A 10,592-nucleotide genomic window follows, 5' to 3' on the forward strand; every position below is an offset into this window, starting at 1 on the left:
GCAACCTCCACCTCCCGGGTTCAAGCAATTCTCCTACCTCAGCCTCCTGAGTAGCTGGGACTACAGGTGCATGCTGCCACGCCCAGCTAATTTTTTGTATTTTAGTAGAAATGGTGTTTCACCATGTTGCCTAGGCTGGACTTGAACTCATGAGCTCAGGCAATCCGCCCGCCTTGGCCCCCCAAAGTTCTAGGATTACAGGCGTGAGCCATTGCACCTGGCCCCATTGTTTTTTCAAAATTAATTAATTAATTTTTTTGTAGAGACAGGGTCTTGCTATATTACTCAGGTTGATCTTGAACTCTGTGAGTGATCCTCCCACCTTGGCCTCCCAAAGTGCTGGGATTGCAGGCATGAGCCACTGTGCCTGGACACAATGTGGCAAGTTGTGTTTTTTTTTTTTTTTTTTGAGACATGGTCTTGCTCTGTCACCTAGGCCACAGTGCAGTGGTACGATCTCAGCTCACTGCAACCTCTGTCTCCCAGGCTCAGGCGTGAGCCACCACGCTCGGCTGATTTTTTTGTTTGTTTTGTTTTGTTTTGTAAACTCAAGGGATTATTATTTCTTGATTGGAGAAAGAGGAGACAGCATTTGGTGATGAAGTCATACAGGTGGATGTCAGGGAGGGTGATCGATTGAAGGATGGGAACTGGAACGGAGAACCCAGCAGGTACTTCTAGGAAGACTCAGCAGTCAGTGGTGAAGGTGGCTGAGAGCTCCTGGATGCACCAGGAGCTGCAGGCCTTGCACAAGATGTGTCCATCCAGTGGGTAGCAGCCCTGACACTCGCCCTCAGAGGACAGCAGTGGCCCACACTCCTCGCACTTGTAACAGCCAATGTGAAAACTTCGATCCAGAGCAACAATTCTCAGTCTCCTCCTGATCCGGCTCAGGCATTATGGCCCCACTGCACACTCAGCATCTTGGGGCAAACTTCCTGTGAAAGTCCTCAATGCAGTGGATCTGGCTGGTAGCATCCACTGTGAAGGGGGTGCCGTCGAGGCCACGGTGACACACCAGGTAGGTGAAGCAGCTGGGGTGGTAGTCCTTCCCCATAGCCCGCAGGATCTGGTCCAGGGTGGGCTCGGAGCACGTGGCACATTTCTCCAGGGTGGCCAGTAGCAGCCCTCGCAACACGCCCTCTCTCCACGGCTTAGAAATGCTGGCCCCGAAGCTGGGCCCAGCATGTAGAACACACAGAACAGCCCACATGAAAGACGCGATGGAGGGCCACAACCCCATCCCCGACCACATCTCCGCAGCCACCACACTGGCCAAAGTACTCCCCGCTGGGCGGGTGGTTCATGTCGTGCACCTGCTTCTTCGACAGCCTGACAAGCTCATCCTCCGGAGGTGGCTCAGGGGCACCTGGGGCCTGTGCTCGCATCCTCTTCCTTCTCCTGCAGGGCCAGAAACCCCCGCAGCTTCCTCTTTGGCCCCTGGCCCTGGCTCTCTCTGGTTCTTATAGCCAGGCCCCCAGACTTCACCTCGGCCTGGGACAGGAAAGTGGGGGCCCAGGAGGGGCCCAGAGGCCTGAAAGGTTCCCCGCCTGGGTGGGACGCAGCCCCTCACTGACTGTGCCACCTTCGCTTGCACGGGGAAGGCCGGCCGGGGTGCTGGCGGCAGCATAAGAGGCTGCAGTGGGGCCCCCATAGGGAGACGCGGGGAGCGCGAGGCTGGGTTGGCTTCAGGGAGCCCGTGCGGGAGGCGGGAGGTGGCGGAGGCTCCTCCGCCTGTTAGTCTGGTCGCAGGGGCGCATGACCCCGACCCCCCTTCAGCTCGGCCAGCGTGCTGCACAGCAAGTCTATCTTGGCGTCCAGGCTTCCCGGGAGAAGGCCCCCTGTCTGCAGGGAGCCCCTGAGTGAGCTGGAGTACTCCTTGGGACCCCACCCAGGCCGGCCCTGATCCTCCAGTCCCCCTGGGGCCTGGTAACACTGCTCAGATGGGAGAGGACAAAAAATGACCCTGGAGTGGGGCTGGAATGCTGCTCCGTGGCCCGGTGGTGGCCCCGGGGTGCCTCGCAGGATCGCTGTCCCCTGAGGGGCCCTGGTGGGCTCTGGCTGCTTCAGGGGCAGTCAGGTGAGCCCTGACACGGTCTGGAACAGGCAACTCCAGACAGCGGTCTTGAAGCCCGGGGCCTCTGGCCTTCAACCCCTCTTTGTCCTGTACCTCGTTTGGGACTCCAGAAAAGAAAACTTTTTCTGCCATGCCCGGCTAATTTTTGTATATTTTGCAGAGACGGGGGGGGGGGTCTCACCATGTTGTCCAGGCTGGTCTTGAACTCCTGGACTCAAGTGTTCTGCCCACTTGGCCTCTCAAAGTGTTGGGATTACAGGCATGAGCCACCGTGCCTGGCTACCAGGGGCCCTAATTGTTATGTCCAAGTTAGTTCAGGTCAAAAAAACTTAATTTTAGAATTTGAAATGTGATTTTGGGAAGTGTGTCAAATATCAAAGGTTTAAAACACCTGATATTAAAATAAGAAAGGTTTAAAACACTTGATCAACATAGGATGACAGTTCACTGTAAGGTAGTAGTCATTCATTTAGCCGAAGTGGTAATTCAAAGATTTCAGAAAGCAAAAACTTCTACACTTTGATAGACAGAAGAAAAACTAAATAAATTAAAATAAAAAATGATAGAGAGGAGACTCAGTTTTTGGAACAATTAAAAGACCTAAGAAAGACAGCATGAGACAGAATCTGTCTCTCTTCTCCCTCTTTTTTTTGGAGTTTACTCAAAAGGTGAATAAAAATATTTTTCTTATTAATATTATTATACAAGAAATTATTGTTCAAAAGAGAAAACCAAATTTTATTTTTGTATTAATCCATTATCAATACTAAAGCTAATTTTAATACAACCTTATAAACTAATCCATCCAGTCTCAGCTTTTGACTACACAAGATTTCCATAGTCCATTTATGACTTCTTACACGTTTTTTTCTACTTTTTTCCCTTTCCCAACTTTTAGATCCATTTAGACTTATATGATTTTTCTTTCATTTTGAAACAACTTGTAAATAACCTCTAAACTAGAGAAAATTATTTTTTCTTTAGCAAAAACCACTGAGTATGGTGGCTTATGCCTGTAATCCCAGTACTTTGGGAGGCCGAGGCAGGAGGACTGCTTGAGCCCAGGAGTTCAAGATGACACTGGGCAAGATGGTGAGACCTTGTCTCTATGAAAATAAAAAACTTAAAAATAAAGGTAGTTGGGTGTGGTAGCACACCCCTATAGTCCTAGCTGCATGGGAGGCTAAGGTAGGAGGATAACTTGAGCCCAGGAGTTTGAGGCTGCAGTGAGCTATGATCACACCATTGTACTCCAGCCTGGGTGACAGAGCCAGACTTTGTCTCCAGAAAACAAAACAAAAGGAAAAAAAAAAAAAACCGGTCAGGCGCGGTGGCTCATGCCTATAATCCCAGCATTTTGGGAGGCTGAGGTGGGCAGATCATGAGGTTAGGAGATCGAGATCATCCTGGCTAACACGATGAAACCCTATCTCTACTTAAAAAAAAATACAATACAAAAAAAAAAAAAAAAAATTAGCCGGGTGTGGTGGCGGGCACCTGTAAGTCCCAGCTACTCGGGAGGCTGAGGCAGGAGAATGGAGTGAACCCAGGAGGTGGAGCTTGCAGTGAGCCAAGATGGTGCCACTGCACTCCAGCCTGGGGGACAGAGCAAGACTCCATCTCAAACTAAAAAAAAAAGGAAAAGAAAAAAACAAACCACATCCTGATGTTTTATTATTATTTTTTGAGACAGAGTCTCGCTCTGTCGCCCAGGCTGGAGTGTAGTGGCGTGACCTCTGCTCACTGCAACCTCCACCACCTGGGTTCAAGCAATTCTCCTGCCTCAGCCTCCCAAGTAGCTGGGACTACAGGCGTGTGCCACCACGCCCAGATAATTTTTGTATTTTTAGTAGAGACACGGTTTTGCCCTGTTAGCCAGGCTGGTCTCAAACTCCTGACCTCAAGTATCTACCTGCCTTGGCCTCCCAAAGTGCTGGGATTACAGGCCTGAGCCACTGCACCCGACCTCATACCTCTTTTTATAAACTTCTTCACCAAAAACATATCCTTCTTTGTATACTCTGTATATACAATTGTTTCTTTTACATCTAGTAGTTTTAATTACATATATTAACTACAGTTTTAGTAGCCCTAATTTCCAGTGAAAAACTTTTTGAACTGTTCTATATCAGTATTTGTAAATAAAAACTATTTCATAATTTTTTAGGAAGACATTTACTCAATTTTTACATGTCTACATATACTTAGCTTTTCTGCACCTTATAAAAATAAGATGCGGCCGGGCGCGGTGGCTCAAGCCTGTAATCCCAGCACTTTGGGAGGCCGAGACGGGCGGATCACAAGGTCAGGAGATTGAGACCACCCTGGCTAATACGGTGAAACCCCGTCTCTACTAAAGAATACAAAAAACTAGCCGGGCGACGAGGCGGGCGCCTGTAGTCCCAGCTACTTGGGAGGCGGAGGCAGGAGAATGGAGTAAACCTGGGAGGCGGAGCTTGCAGTGAGCTGAGATCCGGCCACCGCACTCCAGCCTGGGCGACAGAGCCAGACTCCGTCTCAAAAAAAAAAAAAAAAAAAAAAATAAGATGCTAGGCTGGGCGTGGTGGTTCATGCCTGTAATCCCAGCACTTTGGGAGGCCGAGGAGGGCGGATCACGAAGTCAGGAGTTCAAGACCAGCCTGACCAAAATGGTGAAATTCTGTCTCTACTAAAAATACAAAAATTAGCCGGGCATGGTGGTACGCGTCTGTAATCCCAGCTACTCAGGAAGCTGAGGTGGGAGAATTGCTTGAACCCAGGAGGTGGAGGTTGCAGTGAGCTGAGAGTGAGCCACTGCACTCCAGCCTGGGTGACAGAGTGAGACTCCGTCTCAAAAAAATAAATAAATAGGCCGGGCACGGTGGCTCATGTCTGTAATCCCAGCACTTTGGGAGGCCGAGGCGGGTGGATCATGAGGTCAGGAGATTGAGACCATCCTGGCCAACACAGTGAAACCCCGTCTCTACTAAAAATATGAAAAAATTAGCCAGGCGTGGTGGTGGGTGCCTGTAGTCCCAGCTGCTCGGGAGGCTGAGGCAGGAGAATGGCGTGAACCTCGGAGGTGGAGCTTGCAGTGAGCTGAGACTGCACCACTGCACTCCAGACTGGGCAACAGAGCAAGACTCTGTCTCAAAATAAATAAATAACTAAATAACTAAATAAAATAAAAAATAAAAATTAAAAATAAGATGTGAAAGTATATAAACTTATTTTTAATAATGTTTCAGTATTTTAATTTACCTAGAAATGTATCAGATATTTTATCTATTACTTAATGTAACAAAACACGACTTTTTTTTGAGACAGGGTCTCACTCTTTCACCCAGGCTACAGTGCAGTGGCGCAATCTCGGCTCACTGCAAACTCTGCCTCCCAGGTTTGAGGGATTCTTGTGCCTTAGCCTCCCCAGTAGCTGGAACTACAGGCACGTGCCACCACACTCAGCTAATTTTTGTATTTTTTTTTTTTTTGGTAGAGGTGGGGTTTCACCATATTGGCCAGGCTGGTCTCAAACTCCTGACCTCAAGTGATCTGCCTGCCTTGGCCTCCCAAAGTGCTGGGCAAAATGTGACTTTAAGATTTAAAATTACTGAAAATAATTTTGAAACTATGACACAAGTACCGTCCTAACGTCTTCCCCAGACATTCTGGGGAAGTACCCACATGGCACCCAGGGATGAGTATGAAGAGCATGGCCCATCTGGGTCCTGAATTTACATGTAGAAAGCTCATTACAGAGGACAGATGTGAAGATATATCTGCATCTCCCAGCATAGTCAGGAGGCACAGCTGGGGCAGAGAGAACTCCACACGTCACCAGGCCTCACCATGGCCATTTGTTTAGAGCCCATAATTGAATGGGTCTAAGACCTAAGCTCACAGACAAGTTAAACAAGTATCAAAAATATCACAGAATCAACAGTTTTATGACCTTAAAACATGTAGCAGAGATATCCTAAACCTGACTAGTAGACCAAGGAGAACGTGTCTAAATTAATACTGACAATCCTGAGACATTCCTATCTCACCAACAATTTAAAATCTAGTTTTATTTACCAAAGATTACTAAAGTCACATGAACTTGAAAAATATTTGGGCTTATTAACTTATGAGCACTTATTTATAAATCAATTTGGTACCATGTAGACACCACACACACACACAAATAAAATACAAAGATTTTTATAGCTTTGATTTTAAAATTTTAGCAATGAGATACGTAAAACTCACTAGTTTAAAACAACAGTTGGATTCAAACTTTGCAAATGAAACAAGTTAATCTGTCCCACACGACCAAAGACCTTACTGAGTTTTAGAGGAAAAAAGGATAACAAATTTACATCTCAAAGCACAGAGCAAGAATTTAAGCTTTTTTTTCTTTTTTTTTTTTGAGACGGAGTCTCGCTCTGTTGCCCAGGTTGGAGTGCAACAGCGGGATCTCGGCTCACTGCAAACTCCACCTCCTGGGTTCGAGCAATTCTCCTGCCTCAACTTCCTAAGTAGCTGGGATTACAGGCACCTACCACCATGCCCAGCTAATTTTTGTAATTTTAGTAGAGATGGGGTTTCACCATGCTGGCCAGGCTGGTCTCGAACTCCTGACCTCAGGCAATCAGCCTGCCTTGTCCTCCCAAAGTGCTGGGATTACAGGGGTGAGCCACCGTGCAAGCCAGGGAGGAACTTTTTGTTGTTGTTGGAGACGTCTTGGTCTGTCGCCCAGGCTGGAGTGCAGGGGCACGATCTCAGCCCACTGCAACCTCTGCCTCCTGGGTTCAAGCGATTCTCCTGCCTCAGACTCCCAAGTAGCTGGGGTTACAGGTACCCGCCACCATGCTTGGCTAATTTTTGTATTTTTAGTAGAGATGGGGTTTCACTAATTGGCCAAGCTGGTCTTGAACTCCTGACCTTGTGATCTGCCCGCCTTAGCCTCCCAAAGTGCTGGGATTACAGGCATGAGCCACTGCGCGCGGCCTAACCTTTTTAAAAAGGAGTCTGAGTGTGTTATAGGACAGTAAAAAATGGATGCCATAGATGCCAAGGTAACACAAAATCATAGAAATTCACTATAGCATTTTATAAGGAAACTAATATTTCTTTTTTTTTTTTTTTTTTTTGAGATGGAGTCTCGCTCTGTCGTCCAGGCTGGAATGCAGTGGCGTGATCTCAGCTCACTGTGAGCTCTGCCTGCAGAGTTCACACCATTCTCCTGCCTCAGCCTCCCAAGTAGCTGGTATTACAGGAACCCGCCACAACACCCAGCTAATTTTTTGTATTTTTAGTAGAGATGGGGTTTCACTAATTGGCCAAGCTGGTCTTGAACTCCTGACCTTGTGATCTGCCCGCCTTAGCCTCCCAAAGTGCTGGGATTACAGGCATGAGCCACTGCGCGCGGCCTAACCTTTTTAAAAAGGAGTCTGAGTGTGTTATAGGACAGTAAAAAATGGATGCCATAGATGCCAAGGTAACACAAAATCATAGAAATTCACTATAGCATTTTATAAGGAAACTAATATTTCTTTTTTTTTTTTTTTTTTTTGAGATGGAGTCTCGCTCTGTCGTCCAGGCTGGAATGCAGTGGCTGGATCTCAGCTCACTGTGAGCTCTGCCTGCAGAGTTCACACCATTCTCCTGCCTCAGCCTCCCAAGTAGCTGGTATTACAGGAACCCGCCACAACACCCAGCTAATTTTTTGTATTTTTAGTAGAGATGGGGTTTCACCATGTTAGCCAGGATGGTCTCGATCTCCTGACCTCATGATCCACCTGCCTCGGCCTCCCAAAGTGCTAGGATTACAGGCGTGAACCACCGCGCCCGGCAGGAAACTAATTTCATTTACATAGGTAGCTTCAAATTGAGCCTCCACTTTCCAACTGGACCACTGAGCTCAGAGTGGAGCCCATTAACTAACAGGGCCAAGAAGGCACTTGCAGTTTCCCGGCTCTAATACGTACATATGTGAAAAGCAGGTGCAACATTTAGATCTCCCAAAATCAAGGATTCTATTTTACACAGAATCCTGGGTCCCCCAAAAGGGGGCAATGCCACGGGACGGGACACAGTGACGCTTCCACAGTGCACCTCACAGCAAAGACATTCCCCTGAGGCTGAGTGACCTGTCACCAATCAGCCCATCCCCAACAGGAGGCTTGTCTCTCAGTGGCGAGTGTTTCTATGGCTTCCAGGTGTCCAAACCATGTTTTTCTTATCTAAACACAAAGAAATGAGTAGCTCCCTACAGTAATAACCACTCATGGCAAACACCGTCAGCCATCTCCAAAACTGCAGCCCTCACCTGGGACTTGTCAACCACTATATACCCAAAGGTCCTGTTCTCTCAGAGTACAAAATAATTCCTGGTATCCCCCAAAGCTAGAGGGATCAGGAACTCAATGCCAGACAGCAGAACTTTACACTTGAGAGAAACCTTCTCATGACTCGGGACTCTACAAGGAACGCAGAAGACTCCCAAAAGGGGACGTGTGTTGCCTTTTTGTGTTCTTCAGGGGGTCTCAGGGCTGCTACGTCTCTAGATTTCTGCATGTGGTATCAAAGATGGCAACGGGAAGGAGAAGCAGAAGTGGAAGGAAATGGAAGAACAAGTCTTGGAGGAGCCAAATTAAGGAGCTCTTAAGCTTTCCAGAAGGCAAAAGTCATGCCATCAAACCAGAGGGGCCAAACATATAATATAAAAAGGGTGAAGGGTGTTTTAGCTGACTGAAAAGAACATTCCCAGAAACAGGGTCCAAAATAGAAAAAAGCTGAAAGGTCTTCCCCCCACTGCAAAATATATAAGAGCCTGAATATCTGCTTTTAATTAAGCTGACTTCTGACCACAGAGCTCCTTTAAAAAGATCTTTTCTCTAATGACAATTCCTCCTCTGCCATTTTACATTAACTTCTGCTGCTAGCTGGGTTCTTCACCAAATGGGCAGCCCACAGAAGTGGCCATCACCCTGCAGTGTTGCTCGCCACCCTTCCTTACCAGTGTGACAGATGGCTCTCCCTTCCCAATCCCTCTAAAGCTGCCAGCATTTTCAGGGAGTCCCCACTCATGAGGTTGTCCACAAGTGTCTAAAAAGTGAGCCGCAGCAACTGCACATGGAAGTGACTGCCACTCTGGGGTTTCCCCACCCATTCCTTGGTCTCTCAGCTGGGACTGCCAAATGTTCCATGGTGAGCAGGTCTATGCAAACCTACCCCCAAAAGCTGAGAGGCTGAAGAAAGAGGCTGACAAATCCAGTTCCTCAGAAAATAAACATTTAATAGGAATTTGCAAACAGAAGCGATGTTTCGATCCCCACACCTGTCCTCCAGAAAGTACTGTTTATAGAGCAAGCTTTTCTGGTAAAACATGTGCAGCTGTCATATCTCAGACTTTCTTGCAAAATTCATGATGGCTGGAGAAGTTAGGCAAGCATCTTTATGAGGGTTTATCTATGCTACAGGCAGTGTGTAAAGACCTTGGTGCAGGAGTCAACCATTGGCCATTATGGCAATTTTGCTTGAAGATGACACCACTCTTGCCATGCAACAGGCTATTTTCCTACAGTGTAAAGGGTATACCTCTGGATACAATGTGAATCCTTCCTCCTCGCTTACATTATTTTTCTGTCCATCTAAACTTGCTAAGGATTCTTTCATGCTCCTGCCAAAAATGGTCCTAGAGAGAGCTTAATAGACACTAAGGCTTGGCTTTGGAAGTGGTGTTAAGGGAATGTGTTAAGTGGAATTATGTGTGATACATATTTTCCCTTTTTCAAATTTGCATTTTCTAGAATTATGTTGATTTTAAAATTAAAAAAATGTAAATTGGGCAAGCCACATTTGAAATCTGGACCGCAACCCTCTCAGGGGCTTCTGTGCAGCATGTGATGTCATCACCTCAGTGCTGCAGTCCTTGGTGGGCCCCAGCCCCCGCATGAGGTGAGAAGGGATCACAGGACAGTTGAGGCAGCACCAGAGTGGGCAGGGGTGGGGGTGGGCACCAGTTCTCACTTGTTCACTGATGTAAGCCTGTTACAGGACCAACAGGTTTGTATGCTGGCTGCATAGTAACAGGCCAATGACACTGAGACAGCAGGGATGCAGTGGAGAGTTTAATTATTGCAGGACACCAAGTGAGGAGATGGGAAGAGACCCTCAAATCCATCTGGGGTTTTTAAGAGGATCATGGAGGGTGAGGGGCTGGAAAATTGGGGTAGTTGGTTGGCCAGGGCAGAGGGGATGACATCACCAGGATGTGGAAACTGCATTCTTTGGTGTGGTCTCAGACCAGCTCAGTCAGTAGTCGTATGGGTATGCAGGACCTGAAGGCGTATCTCAAAGGGAAAACTTAACATTTTATAACGTTCAACTTGTTATCTACAGAGCAGTTGAAGGGAACTGTAATCTAGGGTCTATGTGACTCCAGGACACAGGCACACACGCCTACGTGGAAGCACGTCAAGGAGAAGGCTGACCGAATGATGAACGCTGAATGGGCTGCAAGCTTCGTTTACTTTCATTTCTCCCCTCT

General features: G+C 47.4%; 1 pseudogene; it reads right to left on the bottom strand.

The window, feature by feature from the left end:
• Window positions 1-515: 515 nt before the first annotated feature.
• Window positions 516-2,209, bottom strand: LOC104671700 (annotated as a pseudogene).
• Between the last annotated feature and the right edge of the window lie 8,383 nt (window positions 2,210-10,592).

Source organism: Rhinopithecus roxellana, chromosome 17 (genome assembly GCF_007565055.1).
Source record: "Rhinopithecus roxellana isolate Shanxi Qingling chromosome 17, ASM756505v1, whole genome shotgun sequence".
NCBI classification, from domain to species: Eukaryota; Metazoa; Chordata; class Mammalia; order Primates; family Cercopithecidae; genus Rhinopithecus; species Rhinopithecus roxellana.